Below are 12527 nucleotides of genomic sequence, written 5' to 3' on the forward strand. Positions count from 1 at the left end.
TGTCCCCGCTGTGATTGCCGGTGAGAGCCCCGGCGGATGCCTCCGTCTGACTTCCTGGTTCCGTCTCTGTGAGCCGCAGAGGCTCATGGGGGCCGAACTGGGCGGGTAATTCAAATATTTCAAGCATAAAAGTGACACACACACATAAAGTTAGGTGATACAGTGAAATCCTGTCAGATTACATTGTATCACCTCAGATTTGAAACAGTATCACCTCAGATCATCCTACACTGCCCTGCCTGCCCTTTTTGCTGTAATTTCTGCCAATAAAATTTTTTTTTACCATGGCATCAAAGCGTCACTTTAGCATCTCCAAAGCGGGTTTGGATCAGATGAGTGACAGCGGCAGCTACACAGAGCCCCTCGCAGAATTGAGCACCAGCGATAGCGATTCGTGGCAAGATTCGTCATCCGACTCTGACACCGACCAGAGAAGTGGCAACAGCGACGATTCTGTACCCCAGCTCAGTGATGTGCGCACTTGGTGCCCTATTGATTGCGGTATGGATGAGGTACCACCGCCAAGATTTCCATTTACTGGATCACCTGGGATGAAGGTAGACGTTGAGCACAATGATCCTTTGGCGTACCTAAAATTATTTCTCACAGATGACGTCATTGAAAAGATTGTTACGGAGACAAATCGCTACAACGAGCAGCAATCCGCTACTCTGCATAGCAAGTTTTCCAGGAATAGAAAATGGGAACCGGTGACTAAAGAGGACATCTGGAAGTTTCTGGGGCTAATACTTCTTCAGGGATGGTGGGGAAACCCCGGCAGAAATGGTACTGGACTACCAATAAATTGCTGGCAACCCCATTTTTTGGCACCATCATGTCCGAGTACCGATTTTCCCTCATAATGAAGAATTTGCACTTCACCAACAACGAAGAATTTGATGAAGCCACACATCCAGCGCCAAAACTCAAGAAGATCTGGGAAGTATACCAAATGATCCTAAAAAATTTCCAGCAGGCCTATGTGCCAGATAGAGACATCAGAATTGATGAAAGTCTGATGGCTTACAAGGGACGCCTCAGCTGGATTCAATACATCGCATCCAAGAGAGCACGGTTTGGAATAAAATCCTATATGCTCTGCGAGTCTGCCACTGGCTATATATGAAATTCCGTCATATACACTGGTAAAGGAACACAATTCAACCCCAGGTACAGCGGCTATGGGATGGCAACATCATCAGTCCTTACACTGCTTGAGCCATTGCTGAATCAGGGGTATTGTGTGACAACGGACAACTTTTACACATCGCCTGAGCTGTACGAGTTTCTGCTAAAACACAAGACTGATGGATATGGAACCGTTAGGGCCAACCGACGTGACCTGCCATCTATGTTTGCCAAGAAAAAACTGAAAACAGGAGAAATGGTTGCCTGTCAGAAAGGAAAGATGATGGCAATGCGTTGGCGTGACAAAAAAGATGTGTGCCTAATGAGTACAGTGCATAACACGTCCACTGCCATGGTCCACACAAGAGGTGGGAAAGATGTCATGAAGCCACAACTTGTGATTGACTACAACAACACCATGGGAGGAGTCGATAGAGCCGATCAGGCGATGACATTTTATCCGGCTATGCGGAAACAACAAAAAAAATATTACAAAAAAATCTTCAGGCATCTCCTGGAACAATGCCTCTGGAATGCCTATATACTGCACAGAGGAAAGAGTGACAAGCCTCTTGTTCATTCTGACTTTATCTGGAAGGTGGCGGAGCGGATTTTTGTGAACTACCAAACGCCATCAGTGGCCGTGAACAGATCTGGACGTCGTGCTGTTGACGTTGTCAACCCAGAACGCCTGACTGGTCGTCACTTTATGGATTACATCCCGCCAACCGCAAAAAAGGCAGCACCTACAAGGATGTGCGTAGTTTGCTGCTCAAAGCGAGATGAAAATGGAAAAAAAATCTGAAAGGAAACCAGGTTCCATTGCCCTGATTGTGATGTCGGTCTATGTGCAGTCCCATGTTTCAAAATTTACCACACCCAGGATGTTTACTGAATTTTCTTTGTTTGACAAATTTCATTATTTATTACATTATTGAATAAAATTATATTATTTATTAGATTATAATTCATAATTTTATGTTTCGAACTTCATCACATCTGAGAGTACTTTTGGTCAGGTTTAAGTAAGTAATTACTGGCCTACAATACATAACACCAAATTTCCATGCAAAAAAATGGTACTGCTTTTGGTACAAAATTCCTGACATAATCATACCGCCAAGGAGGTTAAATCTGTGGCTACCCTCAGAATGTATGTAGTGTATCTTGTGGCATGTTCTTACAATATTGATCCTTACCTGATTTTTTTTATCCGTTTTTGGCTACCTTTAAACATGCAGTTTTTGGTGAGGAAATTCATGCCTGTTCCATGCCAAAGTCTACACTATTTACTCTCTTGAAATGTGAGAATGCACCATATATATATCTTTATTGGGAAAAGAAAACGATGTAATTTATTGCAACATTTCAAAGGAGATTTAACTTAGATCCTGTGCGGAAATCACATAGGACAGTTAAAGGTTCGTATTAGCCTCATTGTATGCAAAGTCAAAGCATTATAAGGAATCCAAGGAACTAAAGATTCACCAGTCTTACTGTCCCTTTTAAAACACTGACCAAAATATTTTATTTTGTTGATGAGAGACTTTTAGTTTAGATTTCTTTCTCAGAAATGCTTTCTTCTGCCTTTGCACCCACATTAACCCCTTAAGGACTCAGGGTTTTTCCGTTTTTGCACTTTCGTTTTTTCCTCCTTACCTTTTAAAAATCATAACCCTTTCAATTTTCCACTTAAAAATCCATATTATGGCTTATTTTTTGTGTCGCCAATTCTACTTTGCAGTGACATTAGTCATTTTACCCAAAAATGCACGGCGAAACGGAAAAAAAAATCATTGTCCGACAAGATCGAAGAAAAAATGCAATTTTGTAACTTTTGGGGGCTTCCGTTTCTACGCAGTGCATATTTCGGTAAAAATTACACCTTATCATTATTCTGTAGGTCCATACGGTTAAAATGATACCCTACTTATATAGGTTTGATTTTGTCGCACTTCTGGAAAAAATCATAACTACATGCAGGAAAATTTATACGTTTAAAAATGTCATCTTCTGACCCCTATAACTTTTTTATTTTTCCACGTAAAGGGCGATATGAGGGCTCATTTTTTGCGCCGTGATCTGAAGTTTTTATCGGTATAATTTTTGTTCTGATCTGACTTTTTGATCACTTTTTATTCATTTTTTAATGGTATAAAAAGTGACCAAAATACGGATTTTTTGGACTTTGGAATTTCTTTGCGCGTACGCCATTGACCGTGCAGTTTAATTAATGATATATTTTTATAGTTCGGACATTTACGCACGCGGCGATACCACATATGTTTATTTTTATTTTTTTTACACTGTTTTATTTTTTTTATGGGAAAAAGGGGGTGATTCAAACTTTAATTAGGGAAGGGGTTAAATGACCTTTATTAACACTTTTTTTTAACATTTTTTTTGCAGTGTTATAGGTCCGATAGGGACCTATAACACTGCACACACTGATCTTTTACACAGATCACAGGCGTGTATTAACACGCCTGTGATCAGTGTTATCGGCGCTTGACTGCTCCTGCCAGGATCTCAGGCACGGAGCAGTCATTCGCCGATCGGACACCGAGGAGGTCCTGAACAGCCCGACTGAGCAGCCGGGTCACTTTCACTTTAACTCTAGAAGCGGCGGTCAGCTTTGACCGCCGCTTCTAAAGGGTTAATACCGCACATCGCCGCGATCGGCGATGTGTGGTATTAGTCGCGGGTCCCGGCCGGGACCGACGCGATATGATGCGGGATCGCGGCGCGATCCCGCTTCATATCGCGGGATCTGGCGCAGGACGTAAATATACGTCCTGCGTCGTTAAGGGGTTAAAGATTAAAGTACAAATAAGAATCCAGCCAAGAAAGTTTCACAAGTTTGTGGCTATATCTTGTAAGACATTGTATTTCCTTGTTCAGAAGAAACTTTATTTTCTATTACTGCTTTTTCTGTTAATTTGTGTACTAAAGGCTCTGTCCACACTGAATTTGAGCTTTATGTTGGAGTTGGACGATTGCCTTACGTTAAAGGGTACCTCTCATCAAATAAACTTTTGATATATTTTAGATTAATGAATGTTGAATAACTTTCCAATAGCATGTTAATGAAAAATGTGCTTCTTTCTATTGTATTTTTCCCGATCAGTCCTGTCAGCAAGCATTTCTGATTCATGCTGGAGTCCTAAACACTCAGAGCTGCCAGCCTGCTTTGTTCACAGCCAAACAGGCTGTGAACAAAGCAGGCTGGCAGCTCTGAGTGTTCTCCTTTGTGAACAAAGCAGACTGGCAGCTCGTAGTGTTTAGGACTCCAGCATGAGTCTGAAATGCTTGCTGCCAGGACTGGTAGGGAGACCCCTAGTGGTCATTTCTTCAAAGTGGAAAATTAAATAGAAAGAAGCATATTTTTTAATAACATGCAACTGTAAAGTTATTCTGCATACATTAATCTATAATATATCAAAAGTTTTTTTTGATGAGAGGTACCCTTTAATCTCTAAGTAAAAGCTTCAACTTAAAGGGGTATTCCAGGAAAAAAACTTTTTTTTATATATCAACTGGTTCCAGAAAGTTAAACAGATTTGTAAATTACTTCTATTAAAAAATCTTAATCCTTTCAGTACTTCTGAGCTTCTGAAGTTAAGGTTGTTCTTTTCAGTCTAAATCCTCTCTGATGACACCTGTCTCGGGAAACGCCCAGCAAATCCCCATAGAAAACCTCTTCTAAACTGGGCGTTTCCCGAGACAGGTGTCATCCTAGAGGATTAAGACAGAAAAGAACAACCTTGACTTCAGAAGCTCATAAGTACTGAAAGGATTAAGATTTTTTAATAGAAGTGATTTACAAATCTGCTTAACTTTCTGGAGCCAGTTGATGTATATATAAAAACGTTTTTCCTGGAATACCCCTTTAAGCTATTGTTTAGGCATACAGTTTTATATATTGCACATTGACTCCAATTGTCAAAAAAATATATACACCGCATAGTGTACTTTTTTTGTGGTAGCCCAGTGTATAATGAAGCACAGGCTACTATATTTTTCAATACAGGTGATAAATGGTATGCCCACTCTTGGGCAAGAGACACTCTTTTTCGGCTTCCAAAAAGCCAAAAAAGTGTTCTGCTGGAAAACTTTGGGTCCTGGAATTCATGTGGATGTTACTATGACATGTAAGGCTAATGTTAAGCCGAGCGCTCCGGGTCCCTGCTCCTCCCCGGAGCGCTCGCGGCGTTCTTCTCTCTGCAGCGCCCCGGTTAGACCCGCTGACCGGGAGCGCTGCACTGACATTCACGATGGGGATGCTATTCGCATAGCGGGACGCGCCCGCTCGCGAATCGCATCCCAAGCCACTTACCCATCCCGGTCCCCGGCTGTCATGTTCTCGCGCGCGTGGCTCCACTCTCTAGGGCGCGCGTGCACCAGCTCTCTAAGATTTAAAGGGCCAGTGCACCAGTGATTGGTGCCTGGCCCAATCAGTCTATTAGCTTCCACCTGCTCCCTGTCCATATAACCTCACTTCCCCTTCCCTTCCTTGCCGGATCTTGTTGCCTTGTGCCACAGAAAGCGTTTAGTGTTGTCCAAAGCCTGTGTTCCAGACCTTCTGCTATTGCTATTGACTACGAACCTTGCCGCCTGCCCCGACCTTCTGCTACGTCTGACCTTGCCTCTGCCTAGTCCTTCTGTCCCACGCCTTCTCAGCAGTCAGCGAGGTTGAGCCGTTGCCGGTGGATACGACCTGGTTGCTACCGCCGCAGCAAGACCATCCCGCTTTGCGGCGGGCTCTGGTGAAAACCAGTAGCAACCTAGAAACGGTCCACCGACACGGTCCACGCCAATCCCTCGCTGACACAGAGGATCCACATCCAGCTAGCCGAATCCTAACAGCTAAGTTCACACAGCCGTTGTGCTGTAACTCAGTCAGAGTTCATTTGCTCTTTTTTATCTTGTGCTGAACGTACTCTTAACTGGACGGAGCACAGCTGACACCACCTGGTATCGACGGATCCCATTGACTTGAAAGGGGTCTGTCAGGTGTGTGGTATTTTACAGAAGTTGAGTGGAAAAGAAATTAGGACATGCACTATATTTTTCTCCACTCAACTCCTGTCCTTCTGACAGACTGACCGATGTTGCTTCCTTTAGCAGAACAGGTCAGCCACCTATCTAGGAGTGTTGCAGTGTTGCAAACCAAGTACAATTCTTAATGGCAGTGGTATACTCCAATGGCAGTGCACTCTTTCATCAAAATAATGTGCCCTGTCACACTGCAAATCTCTTTCAGTAATAGTTTGAGCATCATGACAAAGAGTTGAAGGTTTTCACTTGGTGTAAATTCCCGTAGATCTTAGTTTGTTTGAGCATATGTTGAATATATTGGGATGTCTAATGACGGATGTCAATGAGATGTGTCACCTCAGAATTTACATGATTTAAAGGATCTGCTGCTAATATCTTGGAAACAGATAATACAGGGGTGCTATATAATATTAGGTAGGTGGTTTTAATGTTATGGTTATTCAATGTAAGCATGAATAAATGATGACCCGGCATGTGCAAGACTAGGGCAACTCAGGCATAAGCAACCGAGGAACGTCACAGGGTAACTAGATATATGGTTGGTGTGGATGGTGCAATGTCCTAATGGTAAGTTTCATGTATGTGCAGCTACAGAAGACAGGACAGCACTCACCCTCCAAACTTCACTTTATTCAAGCATCTTGACAGTGACAGGTAACAGGATAGCAGGGGAGGAAGGGGATGTAACCGGGACAGACTGTTTCATGCTCCTTCGCGCTTCCTCAAGCCGGAGTATGACTTTTGCCGATGGCGCAATGTCATAAGAAGGAGCCGCATCAGGGGCGTCATCGCCGGGTGTCCGTGCAATGTGAACACGTGACCAACTGAGAAATCATGTGATAAGGGGTCATGTGCATAATACTTCAAAACAAATTAAAGTCTTAATAAAGTATTAATAAGTTTCTGAAGAAACTTGAGAAAAAGATTGCTGTCACACAATCTGAAGTGATGTAACGGAAACGCAAAAAGTTTGTGAGGGATAAGGCGGATTACCATGCATCCCAAGTATTCACCTGGAATAAAAAAGTGAACAAATGTCGCAGAGGACCATTCAACTGTAGGTGAGGTAACCAATGACGTCAACCTTCTGATTTCTGGACTTCTGACTCTGATGGGATTCAGTCAGACGGAACCCCAGTTCCACCAAGGCCAGCTCAGAAGAGTACACCGATAGATGAGAGCAAGAGTTTCCCCTCAGGTTCACTCCCTTTAGGAAGAGAATCCGAAGGGGCAGAAGTAGAAAGAGAAGGCGGCACACAGATAAAGTGGGAGGAGGTATCTTGGAAGCATTAGAGACATCTAATGATAATAACCTTGTCGTTAATTTAACCGATACTCCCCTTTCTAAGGACTCTCTAAGTCTATTATCTAAAGGCCTCAATTATGGTTTGTGTGAGCCATTCAATTCTGTTCAGTTCAAGATTGATTTACTAAAAGCCACAAGAAAAATAAACCAAAAATCCAACCTTAACCCAATTTTCAAATTACCAAAAGGGGGTGAGGTACCTGCTGTTATAGGTCCTTTGGGGTTCTCCCCTATTTTAGGGGCAACAGCAGATGACCTCTCAACCTTAGACACTTTACGCCATCTGGCTGATGAGGAGTTTAACTGTTCTTCTGATCCCGAAAGAGAGATTCTTGCTTTCAGATGTGGTGATTCTTCTACTTTTCTTCTACGGGCGGTTGAGAGCGACTTAAAGGCTTTAATTTATCCCAGAACAAAAAGCAATCTCTCACTCGGTGAACAGAGGGCTCTAAAGTGGCTAGTCTCTAGACCGGATTTAGAAGTGATAAAAGCTGACAAAGGAGGCAGCACAGTGTTGATGTACACAGAAATGTACAACACAGAAAAGGAGTGCCTTTTAGGTGACTCCAACATTATAAACAACTAGCAGGCAACCACACTAAAAAAAACTATGGTACAACTTGAAGGCATGATGATCATGCATTCAAGTATACTCCCTATTAGGCTGCCTTATCCCTGAAGGCTAAAAGTATTCATACCTATGTAGATATCAGGACCTGGCATATTGAAAGAGACATGTTGGTAGTGGCAATATAAAGTGGATTGCAACATCCCTCGGCTATAGGATCGGATTATATGTATCCTAATCCCATTCATCACCGATCGCATCTCATTTAATTACAACTGAGCTTACATCAAGAGACAAATCTACCACTATCTTTTGCCCTTTATCTATCTCTTACGGGCTATCTAAGACTATCTAGTGGTGTACCCCAAGGTTCAGTACTGGGACCGCTGTTGTTTAATTTATTTATCAATGATATAGAGGATGGTATTAACAGCTCTGTTTCTATCTTTGCAGATGACACCAAGCTTTGTAGCACAGTACAGTCTATAGAGGATGTGCATAAATTACAAGATGACTTGGATAGACTAAGTGTCTGGGCATCCACTTGGCAAATGAGGTTCAATGTGGATAAATGTAAAGTTATGCATCTGGGTACTAATAACCTGCATGCATCGTATGTCTTAGGGGGGATTAAACTGGCAGAGTCACTGGTAGAGAAGGATCTGGGTGTACTTGTAGATCACAGACTACAGAATAGCATGCAATGTCAGGCTGCTGCTTCCAAAGCCGGCAGGATATTGTCATGTATCAAAAGAGGCATGGACGCAAGGGACAGGGACATAATACTCCCCCTTTATAAATCATTGGTACGGCCTTACCTGGAATATGCTGTTCAGTTTTGGGCACCTGTCCATAAAAGGGACACTGCGGAGTTGGAAAGGGTGCAGAGACGCGCGACTAAACTAATATGGGGCATGGAACATCTTAGCTATGAGGAGCGATTAATGAGGAGCGATTAAAGGAGTTACAATTGTTTAGTCTTGAGAAGAGACGTTTAAGGGGGGATATGATAAACGTATATAAGTATATTAATGGCCCATACAAAAAAAAATGGAGAAAAACTGTTCCAGGTTAAACCCCCCCAAAGGACGAGGGGGCACTCCCTCCGTCTGGAGAAGAAAAAGTTTAGTCTCAAGGGGCGACACGCCTTCTTTACCGTGAGGACTGTGAATTTATGGAACGGTCTACCTCAGGAACTGGTCACAGCAGGAACAATTAACAGCTTTAAAACAGGATTAGATACATTCCTGGAACAAAATAAGATTAATGCTTATGAAGAAATATAAAATCTCATCCCTTCCCCAATATCGCGCCACACCCCTACCCCTTAATTCCCTGGTTGAACTTGATGGACATATGTCTTTTTTCGACCGTACTAACTATGTAACTATGTAACTATGTAACAAGGATCTGATGGACATATACATGTAGTCTCTCTAGATGGCACTGGGCTTACAAATTACATTCTATACCTCCTAGCCACTGCATCTAGATATATACTAATGTGAGAAGAGAGACAGAGGCTCTTATCTTTTTTACGCCCCTAGCTCCTCTGCACTTCTCCCTGATGAGTTGTGCCGCTGTGTACCGAAACACATTGGATATTTGTAAAAAAAATTACCTGCTATGTGCTATGTGATCACTGTATTATATGTACACATGTGTTTTGCATGAACCAGTCTCACATGGTGCTTACATTGGAGGTTTATTTCAGTCAACTAATAGGCCACTGTCTTTCTCTGTATTTTACCATACCCAACCTCTCCTCCATCCTAGTTTATATAGGGTGAGGTAGGAAGTTCCAGATGCGGGTTGGCTCTCTGTAGGAAGGCCTCCCTGCATTAACAGGTAGGGGGTCTATTGACCAGCAGGGTCAGAGTATAGGGCAAACAGTGGTGCGACTAAACATATATGGCCAGCTGTAACTGATTGCATTATCTTTATCATTATATTTATATAATGTTTGTACATGTTCATTTTATTGTAAGACTAATAAAAGCTATGTTTTAAGACGTCTGTGTACACCCTATTATACTGTGCAAAACAACACAGGTCTAACACTCATCAGATACTCATTTATACTACCAATAGCACACATTGACATAACAGGCACCTATTATTTCCTGTTTATTATAATCTGTAAGCATAAGATCACACAGTACTATAGGAGGAATATTTGTGGGCAATAATGTGTGAAAAGTTTCCACAGATATTAAAGGTGTCCGGCGCAGACTTTTTCTATTCCATCCTGCCCGGGCTGCAAAAAAAGACATAACAAACTTTCACTTACCTCCATATGTTCCCCTGGAGCTCCGCAACAGCTGATCGGTTGGCCGGGCTGTTTACTTCCTACTTCCTTTAGCCCAGAACATCACACGGCACTTCAGCCTATCACCGGCCTAGGCGGGACCTCGCTGCGGGCGGTGATAGGCTGAAGCTCCGTGTGACGTACCGGGCTAAAGGAAGTAGGAAGCAGACAGCCCGGCCAACCGATCAGCTGTTGCGGAGTTCCGGGGGAACGTAGGTAAGTGAAAGTTTGTTTTGTCTTTTTTTGCAGCCCGGGCAGGATGGGATAGAAAAAGTCTGCGCCGGACATCTCCTTTATGGAATATTGCTCTAATCAGTGTTACTTCAGTATGCTTCTTATGTCCCGTTTTTTGGAGTTTCTATAACATTGACACATTCTGAAGTATATTCACAGAAACAGAAACATCACTAGATATATGAACCTTATTGGCTGAATTGTGTGAAGAGTTCTCTTTTATGTGTTTGTGTTCTGGTATAGGTTGATCCCTGGCGACACACTCTCTGTTTGTGGCCCTGACAATTCTATTGGTGGTAGATGGCATTTTTAAAATGGCATTGATCTCGCCTGTGATTTCCATCACAGCTGAAGCAGCGACCCTTTTGTGGAGCTGATGTAGCACTGCACTCTCTATTATGCAGAAGATTTACATTTGGATTATGTAAATTACCAGAAGACATCTGTATATCTCTTGAATGAAGAAATGCAGCCTTATAAGCCAATGCCTCCTTTTGTGCTGTAGCGAACGCAGGGCCGACACTAGCCAAAGGAAACTAATGTAGTAGCCTCAGAGTGCTGGTGTTGGGGAGCCGAAAAACCCAAGCCACTGGCAGGGGATTCGAATCACAAGTGCCACCACCGCACCTACTAACCCTAACCAACCATCCCCCCAACCCGTAGCTGCCCTTGCACACACCATCATACCACATCAACCTAACCAACAACATAACCCCACCCCCACTGCCGTGGCTCCCACTCGCACCATCCAATTGCTCACCCTTATACCACATCCCCCCTCCCCCCCAGTGCCTTACAAGTGCACATTAACCCTATAATGGGGTACTCCAGTGGAAAGCATTATTTTTTTTTAATTAATTGGTACCAGAAAGTTAAACAGATTTGTGAATTACTTCTATTAAAAAAAATCTTAATCCTTCCAGTACTTATCAGCTGCTGTATACTACAGAGGAAGTTCTTTTCTTTTTGAATTTCTTTTCTGTATGACCACAGTGCTCTCTGTCCATAGTGTGAGCAAATCCCCATAGCAAATGTATCCTGCTCTGGACAGTTCCTAACATGGACAGTGGTGCCAGCAGAGAGCATTTGTGGTCAGACAGAAAGGAAGTTCAAAAAGAAAAGAACTTCCTCTGGAGCATACAGAGTACTGGGAAGGTTAAGATTTTTAAATAGAAGTAATTTACAAAGCTGTTTAACTCTCTGGCACCAGTTGATTTACAAAAAAAAAAAAAAGTTTTCCACTGGAGTACACCTTTAACCCCTCAACCAATCCAACAATATCATAAGTCTTGGGGTCTATGACGCTCAGCAGCACGGCTCGCTTTAGAATAGCATCAGACACCTTATTTGCTTCTAGATAAAACATAAATCTTTCAACATATAAATTTCATAAAGATGGGTTGGAAACATAACATTTCTCCAATTGACTGATCGCAGCCATGTTATAGTTGTAGTATTGTATAAAGTAAGAAGGATAGTAACTAAAATTAAGTATTTTTCTGATCCAAATACACTCTGTATAATCATTTTACTCACAGTTATCCCATCCTTGTCGCCAATTGTTAAGTCTTGTACTTAATTATTCTTGATAGTTAATACAATGTGACAGCACTGGTGTATGTCTTTTAATGGTCAAATAAAATGGAGACTGAACAAGAAAACCAAAGAGATTTGTACATAATAGACAAATAAGATAAATAACTGACATTGCTTTACAATTACAGAAACTCTAAGCTACAGAGCCATCAAGCACCACTGAACATACATACAGTGGGGCAAAAAAGTATTTGGTCAGCCACCAATTGTGCAAGTTCTACCACTTAGGCTGGGTTCACACCACGTTTTGTTAAATACGGCTCCCGTATACGGCTGGAAGGAGGGGGGACGGGGCTTAATCGCGGCGCCCGCACTCAGCCGTATTCGGG

The 12527-nt window shown here is 42.5% G+C and overlaps 1 long non-coding RNA gene across 3 annotated transcripts in view; it reads right to left on the minus strand.

Moving 5' to 3' along the window:
- The window catches only part of LOC130356028 (uncharacterized), a 33338-nt gene extending 21093 nt beyond the window's left edge, over positions 1-12245 (minus strand). For 2 of the 3 annotated variants that reach the window (XR_008888746.1, XR_008888744.1), the window contains exon 1: positions 1210-1307. This is a non-coding gene — a long non-coding RNA (uncharacterized LOC130356028). Of the gene's footprint in view, positions 1-1209; positions 1308-12138 lie in introns of those variants that run through there. The other variant, XR_008888745.1, reaches the window with a different exon arrangement.
- Positions 12246-12527: the final 282 nt, after the last annotated feature.

This window comes from Hyla sarda, chromosome 2, assembly GCF_029499605.1.
Source record: "Hyla sarda isolate aHylSar1 chromosome 2, aHylSar1.hap1, whole genome shotgun sequence".
Lineage (NCBI taxonomy): Eukaryota > Metazoa > Chordata > Amphibia > Anura > Hylidae > Hyla > Hyla sarda.